The sequence below is a fragment of the Trichosurus vulpecula genome, chromosome 4, assembly GCF_011100635.1.
Source record: "Trichosurus vulpecula isolate mTriVul1 chromosome 4, mTriVul1.pri, whole genome shotgun sequence".
NCBI lineage: Eukaryota > Metazoa > Chordata > Mammalia > Diprotodontia > Phalangeridae > Trichosurus > Trichosurus vulpecula.
The window spans coordinates 276,761,923-276,775,714 of NC_050576.1; positions in this window are offsets into that span (position 1 = coordinate 276,761,923).

Here is a 13,792-nt window from a genome sequence, read left to right on the forward strand (position 1 = left end):
TTGAGTTAGTAACTCAAATTCAGGTGTTTCCCAGTACTTCCCAAAGTACTTCTTTAAATACCCCATTTGATCTTCCTAACAACTCTGGGACGTAGATGCTACTGTTATTTCTATTTTAAATATGAGGAAGCTCAGAGAAAGTAAGTGACTTGCCCTGGGTCACAATCTAGAAAAAGTTAGTGGGAGAATTTGAACCCAAGCCTTCATGATTTCAAGTCCAGTATATCCACTATGGCAGACTGCCAATATCCAAAGAGTCTATGATCTCGTTGAAGAACTGAAGAATTTACTTGGCAGTGGGGATAGTGGAAAGAACACTGTACTGAGAGCCAGGAAACTTGGATTCTAGTCCTATTTCTGTTACTGACTAGCTGGGTAGTCTTGAGGAAGCCATTCAGCTTCTCTGAAATGGAAAGTAGAAAAGGCCTTGGACTTAAAGTCAAGGACTTATATCCTTTTTACTCCCTCTGTGACTTTGGGCAAGTTAATTAATGTTTCCAGACCACAACTTTCTCATCTATAGAATGTGGGTATTGGACAAATTGACCTCTGGGGTCTCTTCCTATTCTCAATCTATGCTCCTATGATCTTACTCTCCCAATCTGAAAAATGGAGGACTTTCACTAGGTTGATCCCAAATGGAAAAGTTTATGATTTAAGACTTCTCATGTTCTATGTTCTCCATTTCACCAGGTGCTTTTTACCCTGCCTCCCCTTCTCACATCATGCTGTAGAATATAATGCACATCTCCTAAAATAAATTTCAGTTCTTAGAAGGACCTGTGATTTCACTAATATGGATACTTCCTCCAATGGTACAGAGAGAAAGCCATCTACATCTACTCATCCCATGTGACTCTCATTCATGTCCTCCTATGACTCTCCTACAGGAAGCTATCTCTCAACATTGAACACCAATGGAAGACACAGGCTCTCCACTGGTTATTCCTCATGCTTCCTCCAAGACTGGCCCAGACACAGAATGTTAGAACTAGAAGAGGCCTCAGACTTCCCTAGCTCAGCCTCCTCTTTACAAACGAGGAGATTGACTTTGCCATATTTCTCATGGGCATGATTAGGCTCTCAGTTTAACCCTCTATTGATGAAGAGCATTGTGGTTAGATTCTACCATAGCCATATCCCACACCTACCTGCCCCTCCCAAGCCTCAAAGAGTGTCAGATTAGAGTCAGAGGACATCAGTTCAAAACCTGCTTCTGCCATTTACTTCCTGTGCTATCTTGGGCCAGTTATTTAATTTCTCTGGGACTCAATTTCCTTATCTGTAAAATGAGGGAGTTGGAATAGATTACATGTAAGGGATCTTTAAGCTTCAAATCTATGATCCTATACTCCCTTGCTAGCCACTGAGGCAAAGGAGGGAAGATGGCCTTAAGGATGGGAATGACCTAGAGGCATCATTCCTCCCGTCTGGACCTCAGGGACCACAGACAAATGAAGAGGAAGGTTGGCAGTCTTTGGCCTGAAGACTCAAGGACATTTTCTTCTATCTTGGCTGGAAGATTTTTTAAAGTCCCAGAGAGGAAAGGAAAATCCTGATGAAAAGCCTCAAGGTAGACAGATCTATTTAGAGGTATTGTCAATTCTCAGTTGATGGAAGATTAGCCAGAGAAGGTCTTACTGTCTTATTCATAGGTTATAGCATCATACTCTGCTCAGCTGAATTATTAATTTTTTTGGTACCCAAGTAGGGCATTTCTTTGAGAGGCAGCAGTAATTAGAAAGCTGGCCTTGAAATCTAGAAGACCTAGGTTCAAATTCAGCCTCTGACACTTACTGGCTGTGTAACTTGAGGAAAGTCTTTGAAGCTCTCCATGCTCTGAGCAATTTTCTAAAACTATGAGTTATAGGGAAGGTGCCAGCCTGCTTTGTGAGAAGGAGTTCTTCACTGGGAAGCTCCTTACACCAATGAAATCAGAGGTCCTATCCCACCCCTACCCCGAAAGTAGGACATATGCTTAATCTAGCCCAACAGGAGTAGGAAAGGGAGGCATTTAAAACCAAAACCATTCCCTCCCTGACCCTGGACACATCCTGGAAGAGAATATAGAACACTTTACATGATAGCAAGAAAAACTAAGCAGAATGGATGGTCATTGATTAGGGAATGGTTGAACAAATTGTATGTGAATACAACAGAATATTATGTTACCATGAGAAACAACAAATAAGGTCCCCTGGGACCAGGATTAAAGCTCTTTCTCCTTAGAGTTATCACGATCTTCCAAACATAATCCCATTTCTTCCTCACCAAATCAAAGCAAAGGAAGAGATATCTCCTTTCTCCAAAAATTTTCAATCAAGGTTATGTTTCCACTTTTCTCCTACCTTTATTTCCTTTCTTGCCACCTTCAGTCAGGAAGTCAGTCATTTCTGATGTCTGATCTTTACATTTCCTGATACATTTTCAATTTCTACCCATTCACCTCACCCCCACATATCTGGGTTTGAATTATGTGCTAGTTGGGAAATGCCAGAGCAGAGGCTTAACTTATGAAAGCAGCAGAATGGATAAGTAGTCCAGAAAAGCTTTAGGAAGTACAGAAGAAGGGATGGAACTGAAGAAATCACTGGAATACATAGGAATGGTTCATGTTCTAGTGTTAGGATAAATGGAGGAGGCCATAGAAATGTTGGAGGGATTGGATGCCCCAGGTAATGTTGGTAATGGCATCAGAGAGTCACATCGGGGGATAATAGAACAAGCAGGGTTATTGGAGTCAAGAGGACATGGTTTTGACTCTCAGCTCTGTGACTTATTATTTATTACTTTTGTAACCTTAAGCAAGTCACTTAAATTCACGGACCTCCATTTCCTCATCTATAAAATTAAGGGGTCAGATTAAATGAAAGTTTCTTCCAACTGGAAGCTTATGGTCCTATGAAAAGAAGACTATATAATAAGTTCACTCCATCTAACTTTGCCCCAGGAATAAAAATTTCTAGTCGCAACTCTGAGTCATGGCCTGGGGGAAATTTAGACAGATAAGTTTAAAGATGAGGGAGAAAGTCTGCTTTAGTCTGTGGCTTGGCATCAGTCTGTGATATACTAGCATGGTGTGGTAAGCAGGGGGAAAGTTGAGCAGTGAGGCAGGATGAAACATTGGGATTTCTTTCCACTTCTCCTGAGTAGTCTATACAATGCACTGTGTCTTGGGGGATGGGGGGTGATGTTCCTGGAAGATCATTTTTGCATTTAAACAGAAACATTAATTGCAAAACAGAAATGATTCCTGGATGAGGTACTTCTTCGTATTACTGGAGGCTGACTCCATCCTACTTTCCCTTGCTCTTGAAATTGTCTAAAGTTAATAGTCATATCCTTCTTCCATACTTTTTATACTGCTAGCCCAATGTCTGATACATTTTCAAATGAATTTTCCCCCCGCGTCTTCCTGGAACACAACTTTCTCCACTGCCCTCAGTACTTTCATTTCCTGTCATCTTCACCGTTTTTCCCCAGGGAGCCTTGCCATGCATCTCTGAAATTATAATACTGTGTCCTCTGACTAAACTGAGATCGTGCTGGAATGAAGAGAAAGTAGTGGGTCTCATCAGTTAGAACGTAAAGCTGGGAGTCAGAATAGCTGACTGGGCTTGACCCCAGTCGGGCCAAATCTGACATTGGATGAGTCACTTAACTTTCTTGTACTTTAGTCCTTGTCTACTGAGAAAATATATACAGAGAGAGTTTTTGCAAGCCCAAAAGTGTTATGTAAATGTTAGCTGGCTGTTATTATTATCAACATTAACTTCATTATTAGTACCTCTCAAGCAGGACAAGGATCTCAGGGCACCATGGAGTAGGAAAATAATTCGATGTTCTGAAGGACTGCTGATTTTGCCTTTCACTCATAGAACTGTTTTAATTGCGGAAATTTTTTTCTCAATAGTTGTACCTGGTGAATATTTGACTCTTGCTAGGATTAAGCATTTATCGTATCCTGAATCTCTATCTGGTGCTTTGTAGCATTCGTCAGAGTGTAAATGAATAGTGTTCTGTACTCTGAGGGTGCTGAAGAAATGCACTGGGACCTCATTGCAACTCTCTTTATGGTCCAGTAGGACTTGGTGTACAGCACACCCTTCTTGGACACCATTCCAAGAGGTTTTTGTTACTGGAGTACCAAAAAAGCCACTTCATAAAGTTGTCCTCAGTATTAGAGCTGGGATCCAGGGTGTTATTTCTTTCCCCCGTCATGTATTAACTTCCTACTGTGTGCAAGGCACTGCCCAAGGTCCCACAGAGAATATAAAGAAACTGAAAACATATTTGCCTCTCCTATGGGAGAGACAAGACAGATGTCTTAATGTGTGTTGTACATCTGGATTTACTCCAAAAGCACATTATATGGAGTAGTAAATAATAAGTTATGAACTTGGAGTCAGGATAATTTGGATTCAGATCTCATCTCCTACACTTACCAAACGTGTGCCTGTGGAGGACTAGCCACTTAGCTTTACTGAGACTCACTTTTCTCATCTGCAAAATGGACATAATAATAACTCACAGCCACTTCAAAGGGTTAAGCTGGCTTAAACTACATGTCCCCAAGCACTTTGAAGACATTAAAATGCTATAGAAATGTCAGCTATTACCATTCTTATTACTTTGTTTCGTAAAAATGCCTGCCAGTATAGCCTCAAATTTTCCCTCTCAAGTATAGGGTTATAGATGAGAGCATGATAAAAGCTAAACTTCCATTTCCCTGTAGTCTGTCATTCCAAAGCCCAGCAAAGGTACCTTTTCTATGGAGGGTAGTTCAGTAAGACTTTCTTTTTCACATATCTTTTCTAGCAAAAAGTTGTATGCGTGTCACTTAGCCCTAGATGTAACTCTGGAGCAGGCTCAATTATATACAACAGGAAGTAGGAATCATCCCTTATCCTGGGAATGGATTTGGGTTGCACCATTTTTCATTCCCTGGCCTTATTCATCTTTTGTAAGAAAAGAAGATAGGACATAGAAAATGTGTCATAGAGAGTCTATACTTTACTACACTGACCGTTTCTCAAGGGTAACTCTGGCTTTGGTAAGTGAATGGACAGAGAAGTTCACTGAATCTAAGTTCTGTGCATGATTTTAAATAGAAGAAAGAAAGGAAGGCAACAAACGTTTATTAAGTACCTACTATGTGCCAGGTACTATGATAAGGACTTTTATAAGTATTATCTCATTGTAATTTCACAACAACTTGGGAGGTAGGCTCTATTTTGATTCCCATGATATGGTTGAGTAAACTGAGGCAGACAGAGGTTAAGTGACTTGCCTAGGGTCACACAGCTACTAAGTGTCTAAGCCTGGATTTGAACTCATATCTTCCTGACTCCAGACCCAGCTCTATCCACTGCCTACATAAGGGCCACATGGGTAGCTGGGATCTTCAAAATGACCAGCGATCAGGGGTAATAGTACATTCAGATTAGCCAGGACTCGGGAGACTTGCATAGGACATTGAGTGACTTGGACATTGTCACACAGCCAGGATGTGGAACTTGAACCCAGTTTTCCATGACTCTAAGGTCAATTACTAGTCTGTAAGTTACAGATGAGTTGTTGATCTGCGTCAGAATAGCGCGTCTCCATACCAGGAGTTCCCCACACTAATGAAACCACAGTAATGGATATCTTGATCCAAAACCAGTTACGAGCATCATTGTTTGTTTTTTTTCTTTTTTTAACATATTTTATTTATGTTCTCTACCAGATCGTAAGCCCCAAAGAGCCAGGGACCAAAATTTATTTATCTATTTCCCCCAGCACCTAGAAAAGTTATCTCACAAGTTCATTTCTATCCAACAAATGTTTATTCATTCCTAACTATGTACAAGGCAACATCTCAGTGACTGGGAATACAAAGATGAAAGATAATTGAATTCTTAAGCTATTCATTGATACAGTAAAGTATTTATTATCTAGAGGCAAATAAGTGACTGGGCCTGGAAGAGACCTGAGTTCAAATTTGGCCTTAGATACTTTCTAGCTGTGTGACCCTGGGCAAATCACTTCTTTGCTTCACTTTGCTCGTCTGCAAAATGGGGGTGACAATAGCACCTACTTTTCAGGTTGCTGTAAGGATCCAGTGAGATAATAATTGTAAAGTTCTTAGCACAATGCCTGGTATATAGTAAGTATTATATAAATAATAGCTATTGCTAGTCACAGTGGAGGCAGCTAGGTTTGAATGCAAATAATTTCATCTATTGAATGACTCATGATAAGTCACATTTCTATAGCATTTTATGGTTTTCAAGCCACTCCATTCAATAACACTGGGAGATAAGTAGTGTAAGCATAATTATTCCCAATTATTCCCAGCTCACCAACAAAGGTCAAAAGGCTAAGTGATTTGTTTGAATGATACAGCTTATAAGTAACAAGCCTCCCCTTGTTCCAGATTTTATGATTTTAAGCTCTATTCACTGTTTATTATCATCCCCAGCCTGAGTGAATGAATGAGATCAAAGTTCCAGAAATCTCAATAGCTGGAAGGAAGGCAGGAAGGAAGGAAGGAAGGAAGGAAGGAAGGCAGGCAGGCAGGAAAGAAGGAAGGAAGGAAAGAAGGAAGGAAGGAAGGAAGGAAGGAAGGAAGGAAGGAAGGAAGGAAGGAAGGAAGGAAGGAAAGAAGGAAGGAAGGAAAGAAGGAAGGCAGGAAAGAAGGAAGGCAGGAAAGAAGGAAGGAAGGAAAGCAGGAAAGAAGGAAGGCAGGAAAGAAGGAAGGCAGGAAAGAAGGAAGGAAGGCAGGAAAGAAGGAAGGAAGGCAGGAAAGAAGGAAGGAAGGCAGGAAAGAAGGAAGGCAGGAAGGAAGGAAGGAAGGAAGGAAGGCAGGAAAGAAGGAAGGAAGGCAGGAAAGAAGGAAGGAAGGAAAGAAGGAAGGAAGGAAGGAAGGAAAGAAGGAAGGAAGGAAGGCAGGAAGGAAGGAAGGAAGGAAGGAAAGAAGGAAGGAAGGCAGGAAGGAAGAATACATTAGATAGACAAAAACATAAGCAATTGACACATTTACTATCTTTTAAACTAAAACATATCTCTTAAAATTGTAGAACCTAAAGAAGCCCTGGGAATAGAGAGGTGAGACTAATAACAAACATTAGTTTCATATAATAGAGGCTCCATGCTGATAGGAAGAGAGCAAAGGTCATTATCTGATTCTGTTTCTGTGGTTGACATAATACGGGCTTACTCATCAAATGGAAGCAAACTTTTAAAACATTTTTGGTGACTCAAAAGAATAGAATCTCAAATATGGAAGGAACTGATCCCCCATCCCTAAACCGTAATCACAATTTTCCTTAAAAGTTGCTGTAGCTCTTCTCCAGCAATCCACTCATAACTGTTACATCAAGACTAATTCTCCTAGAGATCCTGCCTTTTTTGTGACTTGGAGAGGCCCCTCCAAGCTATGAAACCCCACCCAAAGTCTGTCCATCTTTTAAGGCCATTCTCCAAGGATGGCGTGTTTTCAGTTCTGCAAAGAAATTGATTAGTTTTTGTGGATTCTCCTGACCTTGGTACAGATTGAAAGCCTTCTGTGCCTTCTTATCTAAAGGAAGCTGGGTGCTACAGTAGACACACCATTGGGCCTGGAGTCAGGAAGAACTGAGTTTAAATAGACTCACATATTACCTGCTGTTTGACCCTGGGCAAATCACTTAACCTCTTTTTGCCTCAGTTTCCTCAACTGTAAGATGAGAATAATAATACATCCCAGGGTTGTAAGGATCAAATGAGAGAATAACTGTAGTGTGCTTAGCACAGTGCCTGGCATATACTAGGCCCTAAATAAATGCTTAATTCCTTCCTCTTATTTGTTTCTTGTCTAAGTCTTTCCAGCAATCTTACAGAGAAATTGCCATGCATGGTCTTTCTCCAGTTCACTTAACACTTTGTGGATACCAATGCAGCACTTGGCCTGGTGCCTCTAACTCATTCCAAGAGTCTCCCAGTCTTTTTTTTAATTTAAAAAAATTTGTTTAATTTTTCCAACTTTTTCCTTTTATAAATGTCTTTGATATTGTCTCATACCATTTTATCCCATTGATGCAAATCATTGTAGTTGCCTCTTTTTACTCACCATGTTTGCAATAAGAAGAAAAAATCTCCAATTCAATTGAAACTCAAATGATTCGATCCCTCTCTTCTGGTATGGAGTTGAAGGGATAAGGCCAATTGACTGCTTATTTGTTTGGGAGTGGGGAGTGGAGAGGCCATGTTCTATACAGTTTGTCAGGTGACTCTCATCTAGTCTGCCTCACCTTAGACTTGAGTCTCTGTTTAGGTACCTCAACCCTTCCTCTACCTTTCTGGGTTATAATCTCTGGGAAAGGAAACCTCAATCTCCCCAGTCGGCCTGCTTGAATATCTGAACACCCACTGTCACAGGTTAGAGTTACAAAGGTCATCCTGGGTACCCTTAATGAGTTATCTTTGACCAGCCATGAAGAAAACATATATGTGACAGCCAAGAGAAGGAAATAAATGCAGAGAAGTCGATGACTATGAAGACCTACCAGAAGTAGGTGGGATACTGGGGTGCTTTGCAAACAATCAGTGCATAATAAATACAAGTTGAGGCTGATAATGACAATAATAGTTGACATTTACACGGAGCTTTAAAGTTTACCAGGTGCTTTGCATATATACATGTCATCTAACCCTATGAACCTGTAAGGCAGGTACTAAAGTATTATCATCTCCTTTTATATATAGGTAATTCAACAAAACAAATATTAATTAAGCACAGTGTTGGGGGCAGTGGAGAGGCATCTTCTTCTCATCTCTTCCTTCCTTGGTCCCTCCCCTAAGGAGGAATCCAAACAGACAATTCATTGGCTACCCACATTCTCTCCTTATCTTCCCCTCTAGCCCTCTTCCTGGCCAGGGTACCCAGAACCTGCCCATTCTGCTTGATTGTTCTCATGGTTTAGATGAGATGAGAATCATCAACTCTATTCCTTCTGTTGAGATGGAGGACTGCCAAGCCCTACCATCTGCCCTGGTACTGCCACCAAAGGTTCTTTAAGCTTTCCCTACACCATGAAGCTAGGATGGCAAAGTGGATAGAGCCCTGGGTCTGAAGTCAGGAAGACTTTTCCTAAGTTCAAATACGGCCTCAGACACTTACTAGTAGCGTGACCCTGGGCAAGTTGCTTAACGGTGTTTGCCTCAGTTCCTCATCTATAAAATGAGCTGGAGAAGGAAATGGCAAACCATTCCAGTATCTCCACCAAGAAAACCCCAAATGGGGTCACAAAGAGTCAGATACAACTGAACAACAACAACATCCTGGAGATCCCTGGCATTATCATGTGACCTAGTGATGTAACTAAAGAACCCTAGGCCTTGCCCTCTGCCCTTTGGCTGTCTGCCTTAGTACTTCTAGAGCTTTCCATCTGCCATCCAGTTGAACTTTCTTTTATATATTGCTGTCCCCAATCAGACCTCCTTGAAGACAGAGATTATTTTGTTTTCTCATTTTATATCCTAGGCCTTATTATAGTCCTTGATATATAGTAAGTGCTTAATGAATGCTTTTTTATTCATTCATTCAAGCACCTACTACGTCAAACACTGTACTGGACAGGCACCAGGGATTAAAAAAACAAACAAAGAGAAATCATTCTTCAGGCCCTGACTTGAATAGGAATTGGCACCAGATCTGATTCTTGAAGTTTCCTAGGAGTTCTAAGAGATGGAGGTGAGGAGGCAATCTATCCCAGGGAAATAGCCTTTGCAAAGGCATGGAGCTCAAACTCAGGGAGCAGGTAATTAGAGAGTTTGCCTGGATGTAAAGCACAGTAATATGAAATAAGCCTAGAAGCTTGGTAGGAGTCAGAATTGCGGAAGGCTTTAAATGCCAAGCTAATCATCCTGAATTTTATTTAGAGGCAATAGGAAGCCCCTGAAAATGTTTGATTATAGTATTAATATCATCAGACTTCAATCTTAGGAATATTACTTTGGCAGTAGTATGAGCAAAAATGGGGGAGGGTATGGGAGGGGATTCTTACTAGGAAGCCCATTTATGTAGAAGCCTACAAGGGACTCAGTGATTCAAGGAAACGTCATTTATCTATCTGAGAACTATCTCCTCAAAGGCAGATCACCACTGCCTCTACAACTTAGTAGATGGTCTTCATGATTTGCCATGGACAAAAAAAAGTGTATGTCCTGAGACCTTTTGTACTTAGACTAATTCTTGTTCAACAGACGCATGACCCACTCTGAAAACCAAATCCTTTCCAGAATTAGCAAAGCCTTCAACAACCCAAAGTCACTTCTATGACACAATGGCACATTTGTCACAGTAGTGCCTTACTGGAGGGATCCTCCTATTCCTGACTTATATAAGAAATACAGCATCTTAGTTACAAGGAGACAGAAGGCAAAGGTCACAAGCTTCACTGGGTTCAACCAGCATTTTTCAGTCTTGCTCCTGAGTAAAGTTGCATGATGCTAACCAGAGCTATTGGAGGGGGAAGAATGATGTGGGGTTGACTAGAGTCTCCTCACACCCTTTCTACCTAGTTCCTCTGCAGTTTTGCTAAATAGAGTCTCCAGGATGGGTTAAAGATGGCCTGGTCTAGTGATTCAGGAGCATGATAGGAATTAAAAGGAATTGCAGAACATAATTCAAGTAAAATTTTAGCTTGAGCTACCCTGAGTGGCAGTTAAAGCAAGAATATTCAAAAGATAGACTTTGAAAATGCTAAAAACTTCTCTAGCTAGCTAACTAGGTACAGCTGGCTGGGATTTTGCACAGATAGATACATACATACATGCATGCATGCATGCATGCATGCATATATACACACATACGTATGTACACAGATACATAGATAGATGGATAGATAAATAGATACACAGATACATAGATGGATAGATAGATACATAGATGGATACATAGATAGGTAGATACATACATACATACATACGTACGTACGTACATACATACATACACGGATACATAGATGGATAGACAGATACACAGAGAGATACATAGATGGATACATAGATAGGTAGACACACAGACAGACAGATAGATAGATAGATAGATAGATAGATAGATAGATAGATAGACAGATAGATAGATAGATAGAAGTATAGGTATATATATCTCCTCTGGAGTATGAGTTAAAGAGCTGCAAAACATCTTTACCCTCACCATGGAGAAGAAGACTCATCACAAGTGAAGATCAACCGTTGGCAGCAGAGAACATTAACTCAGGGAAAGGACCTCATCACAGCTGAAAATGGCAACCCAGAGTATCAGCAGCAGTTCATCAGATACCACAGAGAATAACTCAGCAGAAATACCCAACTGAGAGTAATATGATCAATCAGCAGAGGACCCCAGCAACTCCACAGCTTCAGAAGTGTCAGTTGCCCATGGGTCATACACATTCTCTGTCCTCATGTATTCCCTGCACATATGCTAGTCTATCCCAGGGAGGGGAAATTGCCTTTGCAAAGACAAGGAGCTCAAGCTCAGGGAGCAGGTAATTAGAGAGTTTGCCTGGTTGTAAAGCGGAGTAATATGAAATAAGCCTAGAAGGCTGGTAGGAGTCAGAATTACAGTACAATTGCCATAGGAAATATAGTACATGTTCCCTATACGCATGTATTCCTGAGCCATGCATGTTCCCTACATATGCCTACATATATCTCCTTGATATGTCATGCACTGTACTTCATGAGAGTTTTCTAGTTCAATGTTTTCCCAGGCTATATGGTCAACTGTGAGAAGCTGTACACATGTATTTTATTATTATATTTTGCTTTGAGCTAATGGGGCTTCTTGGTTTGCCTAGTAAAAGTCATTATGCTGATGTGGCCTTATGAGCTATGGCTGTAAGTGGGTGGTGACCTACTTCAGAAGTATATTTCTGGGATACCACATGTGAGGGGGATGCCAGGTACTCTGTGACAAATGGTCCCAAAGGTTATCCAGCCTGTGATGAATATTTACAGTGACACAGTATTCACAAGTAACTTCCCATGATTAGGAAGTTCTTCCTCATAATGAGTTTGAGTCTGTCTTTAACTCCCACCAACTGAACTGGACCTAGCTCTGCCTCCTGGAGCTGCCTAGAATAAAAATTCAATTTCTTTGCTCCTATAACAGCCCTTCAAATACAGGATGTCCCTGACATCTTGGTGCAGAATTATGGAATATATACTGATGCATATTATTTTATGTCAAATGAGATCTTGTATTTATAGTTGTAACAATAAGAAGATATATAAATGTGAGCTTTTATTTTTTGAAGAAGTGATCATGTTCCCTACCTCCTCCCCAAAAAATCTCCTTTTCCTATCCCAAAGTGCCTTAAGTCAAAGCAAAATTCTAACCAGTAACTAGAAGTTATTTTTCCTTAGTTTGTGTTTGAAGACAATTCAAGCTCATTTCTGGTTTGAGAAAAGAAAAACAGTTGTGTGTAGCTAATATATTTATATAAATATATATATATATACACATACACACACATATGTATATACACACACATATATACATACATGCCACATACACTACATATAAACATACTATGTATATACATGTATATGCTATGTACACATATACATGTATGATATATTACACATTACACATACACATATATACTTCCTGATGTTTTAGATTCCTTTTCAAAAAGATTAAAAATTTGACTGTGCAGCTAAGAACAAGGCCTAAAATGAAGATGCCCTGGGAGGGGTGACACAATGATTCAAGGTCACACTTTGTTTCTTCCTGTGATCAGGCTTTGCTGGGAAAAATAGAAAAGGAAAAAGAGGGAACAAAAACATTGGATGGAGGGCGAGGGGGGAGCTATCAGTAAAGAGATGAAAGTGTGCAGACAAGGGAGATTTCATGATTTGTCCTGAGGCCAGTTCTACAGATCAGTCAGCATTTCCACATCTATATAGTATCATCTGACCTAATGAGAAGTTCTCTTAGAAGTATCAGCAAGAAATTCAGAGTGGGAAGAGAGGCCTGAAAGAGCAAGGAACCTGTACTTTACTCCCTGCTATCACAGTAAGATGTTCAGATAATGAGGCTTCTGATAGTAGGAAGTGGGGCGGGGGGGTGATTGTGTGGCTGTACTAAGGATGTTTCCCTTCCAGGGGATGCCAAAACCTCGAAGTAGTACCTTATGGCTAAATCTGGCTGGGTCTCTGTGGGGACAAAAAGGGGCTCATCAGAATGCTGGGGTGCTTACCTATCTGTTAGACCCAAGTTTAGTTCCCTTGCAGTGGGAGTCCAAAGCATGGGGTGGTACTAAGTCTGTATGATTTTAGGATCCTCAAGGAAAGTGGAATGAGAATTATATGGATTAAGATTATGATATAATCTACATCAAGGTAGTAGGCAAAGTTGTGGAAGAGAGTTTGTGTCCATAGAGTGCTGAGTGAAGGGAGACATGGTGAAGGGGCTTTCCTGAAAGAGTGGTCAGGGAAAAGTAGTCACCAATCAACACAGTGGAGCCCAGGAAACAAGGTCCTGCATGGTCACAAGGAAGTGGGTAAATCTATGAAAGAGAAGTCCAGGAAGTGGGGAAGGAAAGAAAATTATATCTGGGCAAATAACCCCTAAGATTAGACCCTGAACACATAAACTGTGAGCTCAGGTTCCATGTCAGTTTCAGAGCTTTTACTGAAAACTGCTTTAAAGGGAAGAAAGAGGAAGGGGTTATCGCAAGGATTTATGTGAATATAGAATGGCAGAGAGGGAAGCATGAGGATAAACACTTCAAAAATTACCTACTGGCCCTGCCTATCA